Source organism: Ranitomeya variabilis, chromosome 3 (assembly GCF_051348905.1).
Source record: "Ranitomeya variabilis isolate aRanVar5 chromosome 3, aRanVar5.hap1, whole genome shotgun sequence".
Classification (NCBI taxonomy): Eukaryota; Metazoa; Chordata; class Amphibia; order Anura; family Dendrobatidae; genus Ranitomeya; species Ranitomeya variabilis.
Window position 1 is genome coordinate 108,332,251 of NC_135234.1, and position 15,809 is coordinate 108,348,059.

A 15,809-nucleotide genomic window follows, 5' to 3' on the forward strand; every position below is an offset into this window, starting at 1 on the left:
CCACCGTAACATCTCCGCCTACACCTCTCTCACAGTCCAGCAGTTTGTCCGGTTCACCGTACTCCGCCCTCTCTCAGCACTCCACGGTTCCACAGTTGTGGTCACGTAAAAGATTGTTTCCTCCTATGCATGACAAATGCTGCCTTTCCACCTGATAGATACAGACGGTTTCTGAAAGCTGAAGGCCGGCGCAGTCCCCCAGTACCAATTGCCCAGACACCATTACTTTTTTAAGAAAGCTGTGCCTGCGCTACACCAGCATTTCGCAGACAATGCCATCTGTCCATTGACTAAATCTCTGACTGCATGGGTGCATTGCACCACAGACACTTGGATGAGTAAACATGGCCAAAGGCGTTACATCTAGTGTTGAGCATTCCGATACCACAAGTATCGGGTATCGGCCGATACTTGCGGGTATCGGAATTCCGATACCGAGATCCTATACTTTTGTGGTATCGGGTATCGGTATCGAAACAACATTAATGTAAAAATGTGTAAAAGAGAGAATTAAAATAAAAAATATTGCTATACTCACCTCTCCGAAGCAGCCTGCACCTTACCGAGGGAAGCGGCAGCGTTCTTTGTTTAAAATTCGCGCTTTTCTTTCCTTTACGTGAAGTCCCGGCTTGTGATTGGTTGCGTCGCAGTCACATGGGCGACGCAACCAATCACAGCAAGACGTGACGTAATTTCAGGTCCTTAAGGATTTTAAAATTACGTCCCGGCTTTGTGATTGGTTGCGTCGCAGTCACATGGGCGACGCAACCAATCACAAGCCGTGACGTCACGGGAGGCTGGACACGCGCGCATTTTAAAATGTGCGCTTGTCCAGCCTCCCGTGACGTCCCGGCTTGTGATTGGTTGCGTCGCGGTCAACCAATCACAAGCCGGGAGGCTGGACACGCGCGCATTTTAAAATTCGTGCTTGTCCAGCCTCCCGTGACGTCCCGGCTTGTGATTGGTTGCGTCGCGGTCAACCAATCACAAGCCGGGAGGCTGGACACGCGCGCATTTAAAAAATTTTAAAATGCGCGCGTGTCCAGCCTCCCGGCTTGTGATTGGTTGACCACGACGCAACCAATCACAAGCCGGGACGTCACGGGAGGCTGGACAAGCGCGCATTTTAAAATGCGCGCGTGTCCAGCCTCCCGGCTTGTGATTGGTTGACCGCGACGCAACCAATCACAAGCCGGGACGTCACGGGAGGCTGGACAAGCGCGCATTTTAAAATGCGCGCGTGTCCAGCCTCCCGTGACGTCACGGCTTGTGATTGGTTGCGTCGCCCATGTGACTGCGACGCAACCAATCACAAAGCCGGGACGTAATTTTAAAATCCTTAAGGGCCTGAAATTACGTCACGGCTTGCTGTGATTGGTTGCATCGCCCATGTGACTGCGACGCAACCAATCACAAAGCCGGGACGTAATTTTAAAATCCTTAAGGACCTGAAATTACGTCACGGCTTGCTGTGATTGGTTGCGTCGCCCATGTGACTGCGACGCAACCAATCACAAAGCCGGGACTTCACGTAAGGAAAGAAAAGCACGAATTTTAAGCAAACAACGCTGCCGGTTCCCTCGGAGAGGTGAGTATAGCAATATTTTTTATTTTAATTCTTTCTTTTACACATTAATATGGTTCCCAGGGCCTGAAGGAGAGTTTCCTCTCCTTCAGACCCTGGGAACCATCAGGAATACCGTCCGATACTTGAGTCCCATTGACTTGTATTGGTATCGGGTATCGGTATCGGATTGGATCCGATACTTTGCCGGTATCGGCCGATACTTTCCGATACCGATACTTTCAAGTATCGGACGGTATCGCTCAACACTAGTTACATCTCGTTGACTGGCCACTGGGTGACTCTGGTGGCTGTGGGAGCAGAGTTTGATCATTGGCTGTCTCCACTGAACTTTCATCCAGGGAAAGCCATGTCCAATAAAGGTGCAAACCTGGTGGTGGCCCTATGGCGAGGCAAGCTCACACACGTGCCTTGCATGGCTCAGATCCTCAACCTGGTGGTACATTGTTTTCTCCACTATCCTGGCCTGGGGAGGTGCTCCAGGAAGCATGTAAGCTGTGTGCTCATTTCCACCATTTGTACCCCTCAGGTCATCAACATGCATCGATACAGAGGTCTTTGACCATGCCAGTTAACAGGTTGATATACCTTGTGCCAACATAGTGGAATTCCAATCTGCACATGTTGCAGGGACTGTGGAAGCAGCAACGAGCCCTGACGCAGTATGTCATGTCGTATACCCTGGACCAACATAGTACGGACGTGGTGCATATCACATTTATAGAGTGGGCACAGATTATGGACCTCTGCTCCCTTCTGCGCAGTTTTGAAATGGCTACTAAGATGGTTAGCGCTGATGATGCTGTCATCAGCCTCACTGTTCCTGTCATCTATATGCTGGAGCAAACTTGTCAAAAACTCCAGGTTGGATGTCCATCTGCTGGGTTGGGTGTAGTGGAAGACCTGTCGGTCCCTATTATACTATCTATACTGTGGTGAAATTGATGACATTTTTGCGGTGTCTGCCAGGAATTTTTGTAAATGTGAACATTCCTGGCTGTGTGTCCATCTGCTGGATTGGGTGTAGTGAAAGACCTGTTGGACCCCATTATACTATTTCTACTGTGGTGAAATTAAGGCCACTTCTGTGGTTTAAGGCCCTCATTTGTTTAAATGTGAATACTCCAGGTTGAGTGTCCATTTGCTGGATTGAGCATAATGGAAGACATCTAGGTCCCTATTGTACTATTTCTACTGTGGTGAAATTGAGTCCACTTTGGTGTTGTCTGCCAATCATTTTTTCAAATGTGAACACTCCTGGTTGGAAGGCCATCTGCTGGATTGGGTGTAGTGGAAGACCGGTCAGTCCCATCTGCTGGATTGGGTGTAGTGGAAGACCTGTCGGTCCCTATTATACTATTTCTACTGTGGTGAAATTGATGCCACTTCTGTGGTGTAAGGCCCTCATTTGTTTAAATGTGAACACTCCTGGTTGGGTGCCCATCTGCTGTATTGGGTGTAGTCGAAGACCTGTCGGTCCTTATTATACTATTTCTACTGTGGTGAAATTGAGACCACTTCTGTGGTGTAAGGCCCTCATTTGTTTAAATGTGAACACTTCTGGTTGGGTGTCCATCTGCTGGATTGGGTGTAGTGGAAGACCTGTCGATCCCTATTATACTATTTCTACTGTGGTGAAATTGAGACCACTTCTGCGGTGTAAGGCCCTCATTTGCTTAAATGTGAACACTTCTGGTTGGGTGTCCATCTGTTGGATTGGGTGTAGTGGAAGACCTGTCAGTCCCTATTGTACTATCTATACTGTGGTTTAATTGATGCCACTTTTGCGGTGTCTGCCAGGTTTTTTTGGAAATGTGAATACCCCTGGTTGGGTGTCCATCTGCTGGATTGAGTGCAGTGGAAGACCTGTCATTCCCTATTATTCTATTTCTACTGTTGAGAAATTGATGCCACTTCTGTGATGTAAGGCCCTTGTTTCTTTAAATGTGAACAATCCTTGTTGGATGTCCATCTGCTAGGATTGGCCATAATGGAAGACCTGTCAGTCCCTATTATACTATTTCTACTGTGGTGAAATTGATGTCACTTCTGTGGAGTAAAGCTTTCATTTTTCATTTTTTTAAATGTGAACACTCCTGGATGGGTGTCCATCTGTTGGATTGGGTGTAGTGGAAGACCTGTCAGTCCCTATTGTACTATCTATACTGTGGTTTAATTGATGCCACTTTTGCAGTGCCGGTAAGATTGTTTTGGAAATGTGAACACCCCTGGCAGGGTGTCCATCTGCTGGATTGGGTGCAGTAGAAGACCTGTCATTACCTATTATACAATTTCTACTGTGGTGAAATTGGTGCCACTTCTGTGGTGTAAGGCCCTCATTTGTTTAAATGTGAACACTCCTGGTTGGGTGTCCGTCTGCTGGATTGGGTGTAGTGGAATACCCGTCGGTCCCTATTATACTATTTCTACTGTGGTGGAATTGATGCCACTTTGGTAGTGTCTGCCACTAATATTTGAAAACGTGTAGACTCTTGGTTGGGTCTCCTTCATGCGTGTTGCCTGTATCAGTAGGCCTCCGAGATCATCAGGCCTCCACTTCCTTGGACTCAACTACCCGTGTTACTATCCTTAAATTTTTCTGACAATGGTAGTCTACGAAACTGATATTTGTGCCATCTGAGTGTGGCTCAGCATGAAAGCAGGTAGAAGTGTTACCTGTGGTATCAGGGCTCTCAGCAATGGAGGCCTACACCGATCTCTCACCCACCTTGTCTTACTATGACGTTCAATTAAAAGCTGTAAATGCTGTACCAGACCCCAATACCTCATGCCTGGCTAATTGCTGCAGTGCCATGCTACAATTTGTACTGTTGGTGAATTGAGGCCACTTTTCTGGTGTATGTCCCTCATTTGATGTGTTTTGGCAGCATTTGGGGCCGTTATAAGGTGTTGTGTAAGTGTTTGTTTTTGCCTCCCATTGCCATGAATAGCGTCCAGCTACGTTCGGCAAATATTCAACGAATTAATCGGATAATATTGTAAATTTGGCAATCGTAATCTTAACTGAACATTGAAATATTCGCTTATCTCTACTCATAATTTGAGAATCATACAGACAGTATTGTATTATCATTATGTTGTTATATTGTGCTATTTTGCTGCTGTGCAATAAGGTTTGCCCTCTTTAGAAGTTTGTCCTTCCTCTCTCCCTGTCGCTCTCTGATGCAGCTCTGATGTCAGTAACCCCTGCCTTCTTCCCCATACAGTTGAGTTCAAGCTATCTGAGTACATCAAAATGGCATCTCAAGGGCCCTACACTTGCAGCTTCATTATGGAGTCAGAATACCCTCTACTCCCAGCCCGGGGCCCACAGCATCGCTCCACTCCTTCCTCCACTACGGCCCCCCTGGAGAGCTATATTCGGATTATAAGATGCACCACCATTTTCCCCAAAAAAAATATACCAAGAAGAATCATTTCAGAATATTTTTCACCTTTCACCTATAATCTGTACAGTTCAATAGAAATACAAACTGAAATCTTTTCAGGTGAAAAAAGAAAAAGAAAAATTAACAAAGTAAAATTATGTCATTGCATAAATACACACATCCTAAAACGAATACTTTTTTGAAGTATCCATTGAATTTTTGAGTATGAGTCTATTAACATGGTTCATCTAGAACTGACAACCTTTTCCTACTCTTCCTTACAGTAGCACTCCAAATCTATCAGATTGTGAGGACATCTCCTGGGTATAGAGCCCTCTTCAGGTCACCCACAGTCTTTCAATTAGATTCAGGTCTGTTCACTGGGAGGGCCATTCTAAAACTTTGATATTCTTCTGGTGAGGCCAATCTTTTGTTGATTTAGAGGAATGCCTAAGGTCATTGTCATGTTGAAAGGGAAAATTCCTCTTCATCTTTAGTTTTTTAGCAGAGGCCTGAACGATTTGTTGCAAAATTGACTGATATTTGGAACTGTTCATAGTTCTCTCCATCTTGACAAAACACCTTCTTCCAGCTGCTGAAAAACAACTCCAAAGCATAATGCGGCCTCCACCATGCTTCACTGTGGGTATGAAGTTCTGCTGGTAATGCACAGTCTTAGCGTTGCATCAAACACACTTTTTGGAAATATTGTTGAAAAGTTAAAGCTTAGTCTCATCAGACTGTAACACATTTTCCCAAATGCTTTTGGCAGATTTCATGCAGGTTTTAGCACAAAATTGCTGGCCTTGAGTGATTTCTTTTTAAGAAAAGGCTTCTGTCTTCCCCCCCTTACCCCACAGGCCAGTTCAATTTTAAGTAATTGTGCCAAATTTAAGTAACGTTTTAATGACTGTCTTCACAGTGTTCCATGGTATATCTAATACCTTGGAAACAATTTTGCACCTTTCTCCTGACTGATAACTTTTAACAATGAGATCCCTTTGCTGTATTGTAAGTTGTTTACAGACCATGGCTTTTGCTGTAAAATGCAACTAATAAAATATCTGTACAATCCTACTATAACAGCTAAACTTTCCTTGGCATTAATCATAATCACTGTAAATGATGTAAATGATGGCAGCAGTGTACTGACTACTATTTAGCATGAGATGAAATGTGACTGGTTAATTCTGAACACAACCACATCCGTAATTATTAGATGGTGATTCCACTTATAAATTATTTTAGTATTGCTATTTTATTTTCCCTTCATTGTTTCTTAATGTATTTGTTTTTCAGCTACCGTACTTTCAATGTTTACGTCCTCCCGCCTCCGGGGCTAACTGATTGGTAGGGGTACCTGGTATCGGATTCCCCCAGTCTGATATTGATTACCTATCCTATAGACAGGTCGTCAATATTAGATGCCGTAACAATTCTCTTATCTCTGAATTTCTTCTTGGCTCACCCCTTGATGGTTGCAGCTACAGCTGTTGGCAACCAGACAGTAAGTAATATCCAAGAAGGGGCTATTTTGGCACCCTTTTCTGTACAGTCCAGTAACATGAAGAAATTTTGTTTTTGCCTTTAGCTTAAAGTGCTTACAGTGAACATATCACCTTATTATTGTTAGAATTATGTGCAAAGGACATGTCAGCAGTGGGCAGAGCAGGACAGACCAGTAAAATACAAACATTTTCATAAATTGTGTGGTATTAGTGATTTCTAGTATACAAAGCTTATTGCACTTTGAATTTGTACAATCAGAGTGAAAAAAAATAAGATTAGTAGATCCATTTTACTAATCAGGAAAATTTGCCTGGTGTTCAGTTTAATCCATATACTAATGACCTACACACAGGATAGGTCAACAATGTAAGATTTATGGGGGTCTACACTTGGCCCTCCCATCAATTACCTGTAAGTGACTGACCACCCAACAATGTATGTAGCTCTCGTGTTCTGCTTCATACACTGTTTACATCAGGCCACTTGTTGAGGCAGTAGCAGTTGATTGTGGGGGAGCGGCATGGCGGACCTCCTTTGATCTTTATTGATATATCCTAAAGATAAATCATCAACATAAAAGTAGTAGACAACCCCTTTAATATCAATTCTTTCCACCGAACAACAAATAAGAGTCGATGTCAGCAGAAACATCACTATCCATTGCAGCCTATATGATTATTTAATTTATAATCCTTACTTTTTGTTATCAAATTATTTATAATTCTTGGCCTCAGTCATTAACAATTCCCTTTTCCTGCTCTATAGATATTATTAGAATCTGCAGCTAAACAAGCCAATCTGGAAATGCTAAGGAAGAGGGTGGGCAGACTAACTGTAATCTGAAACAGTGAATAATCCTCTGCTGTCAATGTGACATTCTCACCTTCATTATTTATCTCATGTAATCATATAATAGTCACTGAATGTTTGACATTTAAAAAGTTAAGCACTTCTTATCTGCAACTTTATTTAAACTATTCAAAAATAGAACACACAGTGACATTTTATGCCATGTTTTGGATATAATAACTTATCAAGCAACTTCACCACAGTTCGCTGATCCAAATTACGGTACCAATTTTGTTCCTAAAAACCCCATATCTAATTTCCTGGAAGTTGCTAAAATCATTCTATATTATTTCAAAACACTCTTTTTTCAGTGATTACTTTGTATCTCTGTTCATACTGCACCCACACACATAAATGATACACCATTTGAAAGGTAAACTTGCCCCCTTCAGCAAGAAAATAGCCAAACAAACCACACATCCATGATGTTATCACAAAAGACATTTTGAACATTAATTTTCATAAAACTGCAGTATGGAAAAATGACCTGCAGGTGGCACCACACTACCCCAAAGCATACTAATACAAGGATGAAACAAATCCTAACATTTGCCTCGGGGTCTTTCCAGCTTGCCGAACTCCTTGCCCAGCCAATTTCAGGCAGGTACATATAAAATATTTGCTACATATGTGGAAGTAGAATAAAAGTACAACTTTACCTGTTTAAGACCAGCTTTAAAACTGAAGATATAAATGAATGCAGCCTAAAAGGGACCGGACAGGTTCTGAACCATCAAATTTTCCGTATTATTGGACAGTCATTGAAAAGTCTATCTTCCTTCTAAGCAGGGCCGTATTTAGAGTTTCTGCTGCCCTAGGCACTTTTCGTGCTGCCTCCCCCACTGGTGAGTATGACTCAGGCTACGTTCACATTAGCGTTGTGCGGCGCAGCATCGGGCGCAGTCGCGGCGACATATGTGTCATGCGCCCCTATATTTAACATGGGGGGGGCGCATGGACATGCGTTGTCTTGCGTTTTGTGACGCATGCGTCATTTTGGCGCAACTGTCAGGGCGCAGAGGACGCTGCATGATGCAGTTTTTTCTGCGCCAAAAATCATGCAAAAAATGAACGCATGCGTCACAAAACGCTGCGTTGTGCATGCGGTATGTGTTGTGAACTCCGTTTTCAGGCTCCCTCTTGTGGTCACAGATGGTATTGTGTGACTTTGGTTTTTTGGCTCCCCCTGGTGGTTTGGTTTATTATCCTGCGGGTCTGCTGGATCAGCTGCCTCGTTATTCACCAGGGAGGCTCCTATTTAGCTCTGCGTCACTTCCACTTGTTGCCGGCTGTCAATGTATTCAGTGCTATTCTGATTACTCCTGACTATCTCTTTTTCTGCCTCTTCAGGATAAGCTAAGTTCTGTTTGAATATTTTTTGCTCATCTGCCTGCAATATGATTTCTGTGTATGATGAGTCTAGTCCAGCTTGCTAACATGTGATTTCTTTTTGCTGGTAAGCTCTGGGGTACGGAGTTGCTTCCCCCGCACCGTTAGTTGGTGCGGGGGCTCGAGCAATCTCTGCGTGGATATTTTGAATAGGGTTTTTTATTGACCGCACAGTTTTCTTCCTATTTTCTGCTATCTAGTATTAGCGGGCCTCATTTGCTAAATCTGATTTCATCTCTGCGTTTGTGCTTTCCCCTTAACTCACCGTTAATATTTGTGGGGGGCTATTCTATATCTTTGGGGTCTTCCACTGAGGCAAGTGAGGACTTACTTTCCCTCCAGGAATAGTCAGTTTCTCAGGCCGTGACGAGACGTCTAGGATTTTTTAGGTAACGTTCCACGGCTGCCTATAGTTGTTTGCGGATAGGATCAGGTTGCGGTCAATCTAGTTACCACTTCCCCAGAGCTAGTAGTCTGTTCAGTTACTTAGCTAGTCCGACCTGCGATCCTTGCCACTAGGATCATAACAGTTATGCATGCGTTGTGCGTTGCGTCGCCGACGCTGTGCCGCACGACGCAAATGTGAACGTAGCCTAATGCAGACACTGTCGGCAGTGACGGGCTACTTTCACATCAGCGATTTTTACCATTTGTGGCAGATCCGGCAGTTTTTCTGCATCTGCCACGTAACGCATCACTTACTGCAACACTGTGTTCGGTCTCTCATTCCCTGTGGGACTTGCGGACATGTGCTGCACTTGCAGTTTTGCCGCGATCCGGTAAATGCGGTACTTGCAGCAACAGAAAAAAAACGCTGCTAGCAGTGTTTTTTTGTCTCATCGTAAGTGTAAAACCGCAAGTGCTGCACATGTTCGCAAGTCCCATAGGGAATTAGTAAGGGGTCCAAATCTATGTATATGCCCATGTAGCTATTTCAAAGACAATTCCAGCAATATTTTTACATGCTCAGTCCACTCATCTGAAATCGGTTTGCATACATATGCAAATGAGGGAGTAGATCTGTTACTCCAGCTCTATACCCCCTCAGTGCTGTATTATGTAGTATATAACACAGCCACGTAGTATGTAGGAGCCACGTAGTATATAGCAGCCACGTAGTATATAGCACAGCCCACGCATTATATAACACAGCCCACGTAATATATAGCACAGCCCACGCAGTATATAGCACAGCCCATGCAGTATATATCACTGCCCACGTAGTATATAACACAGCCCACGCAGTATATAACACAGTCCACGCAGTATATAACACAGCCCACGCAGTATATAACACAGCCCACGCAGTATATAACACAGCCCACGCAGTATATAACACAGCCCACGCAGTATATAACATAGCCCACGCAGTGTATAACACAGCCCACGTAGTATATAATACAGCCAGGCAGTATATAACACAGCCCACGTAGTATATAACACAGCCCACGCAGTATTTAACACAGCCCACGTAGTATATAACACAGCCAGGCAGTATATAACACAGCCCACGCAGTATTTAACACAGCCCACGCAGTATTTAACACAGCCCACGTAGAATATAACACAGCCCACGTAATATATAGCAGTATGGGCACCATATCCCTGTTAAAAAAAAAAATTAAAATAAAAAATAGTTATATACTCACCCTCCGGCGTCCACCGAAGCTGTCCCGATGCACGCGATGCTGCCGCCAGCTTCCGTGCATCACTGGGAACGGAAGCTGGCGGCAGCATCGCGCGTATCAGTGGACGGCGGAAGGTGAGAATAGCACAATTTTTAATTTTTTAAATTATTTTTAACATTATATCTTTTCACTATTGATGCTGCATAGGCAGCATCAAAAGTAAAAAGTTGGTCCAGGATGGGGCGACACACTGGCACTGACGGCTCCTCACACACATACAGCTCCACACACACACATACATACAGCTCCACACACATACAGCACCGCACACACACACACATACAGCTCCACAAGCATACAGCGCCACACACACAGCTCTGCACAAACACACATACAGCTCTGCACACACATACAGCACCGCAGACACACACATGCATACAGCTCCACACACAAACACACACAGCTCCGCACACAAACACACAGCTCCGCACACAAACACACAGCTCCGCACACAAACACACATACAGCTCCGCTGCCCGCACACACACACATACAGCCCCACACACATACAGCACCGCACAGACACACACATACAGCTCCGCTGCCCGCGCACACACACACATACAACTCCGCTGCCCGCACACACACACAGACCCACACACATACAGCTCCGCACACACACACATACAGCACCGCACACACAAACACATACAGCCCCACACAGATATAGCTCCGCACACACAAACACATACAGCACCACACAGACACACACATACATTCAGCTCCGCACACACACAGAGCTCCGCACACACAGCACCACACAGACACACACATACAGCTCCGCTCCGCACACACAGAGGTCCGCACACACACAGACGCACACACACAGACACACACATACATACAACTCCGCCCGCACACACATACAGCTCCGCTGCCCGTGCACACATGCCCCTACAGCTCCGCTGCCCGCACACACGCACATACAGCACCACACAGACACACACATACAGCTCCGCACACACAGAGGTCCGCACACACACACAGACACACACATACATACAACTCCGCGCACACACACATACAGCTCCGCTGCCTGTGCACACATGCCCATACAGCTCCGCTGCCCGCACACACAGCACCACACAGACACACACATACAGCTCCGCTCCGCACACACAGAGGTCCGTACACACACAGACACACACATACATACAACTCCGCGCACACACACATACAGCTCTGCTGCCAGTGCACACATGCCCATACAGCTCCGCTGCCCACACACACGCACTTACAGCACCACACAGACACACACATACAGCTGCGCTCCGCACATAGAGGTCCGCACACACACAGACACACACATACATACAACTCCGCGCACACACACACATACAGCTCCGCTGCCCGTGCACACATGCCCATACAGCTCCGCTGCCCGCACACACTCACATACAGCACCGCACAGACACACACATACAGTTCCGCTCCGCACACACAGAGGTCCGCACACACACAGACACACACATACATACAACTCCGCGCACACACACATACAGCTCCGCTGCCAGCACATACAGCCCCACACACATACAGCTTTGCACGCACAGACACACACATACATACAGCTCTGCGCACACACACACACACACACAGCTCTGCACACCAGCACTGGCAATGTTTGCTCCCAGGACCCAGATAGAGTGAGTGGGGGTGTATTATACCCCACCCCCACCACTCACTCTCTGGGTCCATCTGCCGGGAGCAAAGATCAAACAGACATTAAACATTCAAGGGCTGCTGTGTTTGCACGGCTCCTCCAGCCTCAGGCACTACAGGCAGAGATGAGGCTGAGGAATGTGAGGGAAGGGGTGAGGACCGTGAGGTGAGTCAGAGACAGCCGTGCAGCAGGCAGCGCGCGGGCAGGAGCAAGGAGGCTGATCATTGCAGAGACAGTACACTACTCACCGTGCGTGTATGTACTGCTCTACTGCGATTCCTCCAGGCAGGCAATGTGAGTCCAGGACAGGACCCAGGGTCAGGACACAGGGCGCCGCCCCTCCACCTCAGCAGTCACATTCCGGGCCGGCCAGGCACCAGTGAGGCTGTGAGCAGGGGGTCACTGTGTCTCAGCAGGGGGAGTAGGGAGAGTCGGCACCAGCACCACGTGTTCTGGCTGCCGCTCTGCCGCCCCCTGTCTTCAGGAAGGGACGCGTCACACAGGACTGGTATTAAAAAAAAAAAAAAGAGAAGAAAAAAAAACTTGCTCAGGTGCCGCCCCCCCCGCCTGTCCCCGCCCTAGGCACGTGCCCTCAAGTGCCTAGTGACAAATACGGCCCTGCTTCTAAGGTAGCAGCTTATTGGTGACCTGGAGTCACCTCTGGTTCCAAGTAAAAATCTGCAGCGTTGACATAACACAGACTGATTGTTTCCCGATGGGAGAGATTGGTGGAAACAACCATGCAAAAATTGAAAAAAAAAATCCAACCGTAGGGAAAAAAAAGTTAAAATAGTCTGCAGATATTACTTTTTTTTAAGGGATATTCCCAATTATTATACAATGCTGTAAATACGCTTAGTTATGGGGTCAATTCTCCTTCATAATTTTTACTGTGAAAGTGGCACTGCTGTACAGGGAGCTGCTCCGTTCACATACATAGGGCTGTGTTGCACTTCCCTACACTGCAGATAGATGGCAGTGCTGCTGTGGAGGGAAAAGTGCTGCTGCCCATGTTCTTTTGCAAGGTCCTGACAATCAGACCCCTTCTGATCAGTAAGTAAAATACCATTATGTTTAATGTTGGAGGATGTCCTTTAGGCTGGAGTCACACACAACGTATAAAAAAATCGGTCCATTTTACACGGACGAGAATCACAGAAATGTTCCCTGAACAGTGATCCATATGTCATCCGTGTGCAGTGCAAGGATGCGATTTTCTCGCATGTAAGCATCTGTGTGACATCCGTATGACATCCGTATGGTGGGATTTTTTCACCGGCCTGCAAAATGGACATATAATGGATCCCTGGGCTCAAATATTCGTGAAAACATAAATACAGTTTATATATATATATATATATATATATATATATATATATATATATATATATATATATATATATACCGTATATATATATATATATATATATATATATATATATATATATATATATATATACAGTGCCTTGCGAAAGTATTTGGCTCCCTGGTACTTTTCAACCTTTTCCCACACAGCATGCTTCAAACATAAAGATACCAAATGTAAATTTTTGGTGAAGAATCAACAAGTGGAAATTTTTGTGAAAAATCAAAAACTGAAAAGTGGGGCGTGCAATATTATTCTGCCCCTTTACTTTCAGTGCAGCAAACTCACTCCAGAAGTTCATTGTGGATCTCTGAATCATCCAATGTTGTCCTAAATGCCTAATGATGACAAATACTGTATAATCCACCTGTGTGTAATCAAGTCTCCGTATAAATGCACCTGCTCTGTGATAGTCTCAGGGTTCTGTTTGAAGCACAGAGAGCATCATGAAGACCAAGGAACACAACAGGCAGGTCCGTGATACTGTTGTGGAGAAGTTTAAAGCCGGATTTGGATACAAAATGATTTCCAAAACTTTAAACATCTCATGGAGCACTGTTCAAGCGATCATATTGAAATGGAAGGAGTATCATACCACTGCAAATCTACCAAGACCCGGCCGTCCCCCTAAACTTTCATCTCAAACAAGGAGAAGACTGATGAGAGATGCAGCCAAGAGGCCCATGATCACTCTGGATGAACTGCAGAGATCTACAGCTGAGGTGGGACAGTCTGTCCATAGGACAACAATCAGTCATATACTGCACAAATCTGCCCTTTATGGAAGAGTGGCAAGAAGAAAGCCATTTCTCAAAGATATCCATAAAAAGTGTAGTTTAAAGTTTGCAACAAGCCACCTGAAAGACACACCAAACATGTGGAAGAAGGTGCTCTGGTCAGAAGAAACCAAAATTGAACTTTTTAGCAACAATATGTTTGACGTAAAGGCAACACAGCTCATTACCCTGAACAAACCATCCCGACCATCAAACATGGTGGTGGCAGCATCATGGTTTGGGCTTGCTTTTCTTCAGCAGGGACAGGGAAGATGGTTCCACTTGTTGTTGATTCTTTACCAAAAATTTACATTTGGTATCTTTGTTTGAAGCATGATATGTGGGAAAAGGTTGAAAAGTTCCAGGGAGCCAAATACTTTCGCAAGGCACTGTATATATATATATATATATATATATATATATATATATATATATATATATATATATATATACACATATATATATGTCAGTGAGACACATACCTCTCTGTATTCATCATCTCAGTAAATACATTTACATTTGACCAGCTTGATTTTTCCTGAAATTGCCTGCGCTCCCGACAACCAATGTGCGAAAATTTCGCCCTGGCCAACTAGTAATACATATTATTGTTTTATTATTAACTAGCTGTACTACCCGGCTTGCCCGGGTTAATAACTGCTGTTAGCAAAATAGAATGTGTTAACAAAAATTTATTCTGCACACAAAAACCACAAAACAAATATATAGAAATGTAATTATTAAAAAGCAAAAACTAAGCTAATAGAAGCATATATTTCAACACCAGATATATTCCACCCAGATTTAACTAAATTGGCCAAGTAATGTGAAGTAATCTTCCACTACTTATTGGAGAGCCTTTTGAAAAATGACAATTTTAGTTTTTCCTTCAGGTGCAAAGACGAACAGATTTTTGGCTGTTCCAACTCTTGAACAAGACACATAAAGTTGACCATGAGAAAAGCATGGAGATTGTAAATCGATTCCAACTACTTTCAAGGACTGTCCCTGAGCCTTGTTGATGGATATTGCAAATGCAAGTCGAACAGGAAACTGGAGGCGTTTAAAATCAAAAGGCTAATCAGATGGAATGAGAGGAATTGTTGGAATGAAAACATCTTCTCCTGTGGCACATACTGTTAAAATGGTTGCCTCAATTACATGTGGAAACAGGTTCTTAATCAAGACTTTTGTTCCATTACACAGCTTTGGTGGATCCAAACTGTGCCCTGGTGGAAGAAATAGCATTTCTCTTAGTGGCAACTCAGCCTTCTCTCTGATGAGATGACTCATTGGCCCTTGAGGAAGCAGCTCTTCTTCTCTTATCTGCAAGCCTTGCTTCCCTCTCCTCAGAAAGTTCATTAGCTCTTGAGGAAGCAGTTCTTGTTCTCTTGTCTGCAAGCTTTGCTTCCCTCTTTTCAGAGAGTTCATTGGCCCTTGAGGAAGCAGCTCTTGTTTTCATGTCTGCAAGCCTCGCTTCCCTCTCCTCAGAAAGTTCATTGGCTCTTGAGGAAGCAGCTCTTGTTTTCATGTCTGCCAGCCTCGCTTCCCTCTCCTCAGGAAGTTCATTGGCCCTTGAGGAAGCAGCTCTTGTT